Here is a 2,038-nt window from a genome sequence, read left to right on the forward strand (position 1 = left end):
GTATTCAGAGTATCAATTTCAAGAACTCCCTTCCTCTGAGGCGTCCTATTACTTACAGGATTCCTTTCAGAAGTGTGCATGAACTGGTTATTTGCAACCATGTCAATGAGGTCCTGAGCTTCTGCAGGCGTTTTCTTTAGGTGAATGGATCCACCTGCAGAATGGTCTAATGACATCTTTGATAATTCAGACAGACCATCATAGAATATATCCAGGATGGTTCATTCTGAAAGCATGTTAGAAGGACACTTTTTGGTCAGTTTCTTGTATCTCTCCCAAGATTCATAGAGGGATTCACCTTCTTTCTGTTTGAAAGTTTGAACATCCACTCTAAGCTTGCTAAGCTTTTGAGGAGGAAAGAACTTGGCTAAGAAAGCCGTGACCAGCTTATCCCAAGAGTTCAGGCTATCTTTAGGTTGAGAGTCCAACCATATTCTAGCTCTGTCTCTTACAGCAAACGGGAAAAGCATAAGCCTGTAGACCTCGGGATCAACCCCATTGGTTTTAACAGTATCACAGATTTGCAAGAATTCAGTTAAGAACTGAAAAGGATCTTCTGATGGAAGTCCATAAAACTTGCAATTCTGTTGTATTAGGGAAACTAATTGAGGCTTTAACTCAAAGTTGTTTGCTCCAATGGCAGGGATTGAGGTGCTTCTTCCGTGTAAGTTGGAATTTGGTGTAGTAAAGTCACCAAGCATCTTCCTTGCATCTCCACCATTGTTATTATTTTCGGCCATGTCTCCTTCTTTTTTGAAAGTTTCTGTTAGTTTTTCTCCAGAGAGTTGTGCTTTAGCTTCCCTTAGCTTCCTCTTTAGAGTCCTTTCAGGTTCAGGATTGGCTTCAACAAGAATGTTCTTGTCTTTGCTCCTGCTCATATGAAAAAGAAGGGAACAGAAAATAATAGGGATCCTCTTTGCCACAGTAGAGGGATTCCTTTATGTGAGTAGAAGAGAAGAAAAAGAATTTGAACACAGAAAGAGGGAGAGGGTTCGAATTTTTAAGAAGAAGAGAAGTGTTAGTAGATAAATAAAATAATTAGAAAGAGATGAGGGTAAGAGAATTTCGAAAATTAGAAGAAGAAAAAAAGAAAAAGATTTTTGTTTTTTTTTTATTTATTAATTAGTATTCAAAAAAGTTAGAAGAAACAATTAATTAATTAAAAAGATTTTTGAAAAAAAGGGAGGTGATTTTTGAAAATTAGGAGAGAGAAAAGTAGTTAGGTGGTTTTGAAAAAGATATGATTGAAATAGAAAACTTATAAAATCAAACAAAAAGTTGAGTGGTTAATTGAAAAAGATTTGAAAATCAAATTTGAAAGGGTGAGAAGTTATGAAAGATTTTGAAATTGATTTTGAAAAAGATATGATTGAAATTGAAAAAGATATGATTGAAAATCATTTTTAAAAAGATTTGAATTGGAAATTAAAAAGATTTGATTTTGAAAATTGAAGTTGATTACTTGACTAACAAGAAACAAAAAGATATGATTTTAAAATTTAAAGATTGAACCTTTATTATTATGCAAGTAACAAACTAAAAATTTTTTAATCAATCACATTAATTGTTAGCATTAATTTAAAAAATATGAGACAAAAATAAGAAAAAGATTTTTGAAAATTATTTTGAAATTTTCAAAAATATTAAGAAGAAAATTGAAAAAGATTTGATTTTTTTTTAAAAAATTTGAAAAGATAGGATTTTTAAATTGAAAATTTGACTTGACTCATAAGAAACAACTAAATTTTAAAAAGTTTTGAAAAAGTCAACTCAAATTTTCGAAAATTTATGAGAGAATAAGGGAAAGATATTTTTTTTATTTTTGAATTTTTAATGAGGAGAGAGAAAAACACAAAGAAGACACTAGACATAAAAATTATGAATCAAAACAAGAAAAATATGCAAGAACACTTTGAATGTCAAGACGAACACGAAGAACATTTTGAATGTCAAGATGAACATCAAGAACATGTTTTTGAAAATTTTTAAGAAAAGAAAAGCATGCAAGACACCAAACTTAAAAATTTTTAATGTTGAC

At 30.8% G+C, this 2,038-nt stretch overlaps 1 non-coding gene across 1 annotated transcript; it reads left to right on the plus strand.

Annotated features, from left to right (window-relative positions):
* The first annotated feature begins 230 nt into the window (after nucleotides 1–230).
* Nucleotides 231–338, plus strand: LOC112787067 (small nucleolar RNA R71). Its single transcript, XR_003194503.1, has one exon. It is a non-coding gene; the product is annotated as a small nucleolar RNA R71 (small nucleolar RNA).
* Nucleotides 339–2,038: the final 1,700 nt, after the last annotated feature.

This window comes from Arachis hypogaea, chromosome 20 (genome assembly GCF_003086295.3).
Source record: "Arachis hypogaea cultivar Tifrunner chromosome 20, arahy.Tifrunner.gnm2.J5K5, whole genome shotgun sequence".
Lineage (NCBI taxonomy): Eukaryota > Viridiplantae > Streptophyta > Magnoliopsida > Fabales > Fabaceae > Arachis > Arachis hypogaea.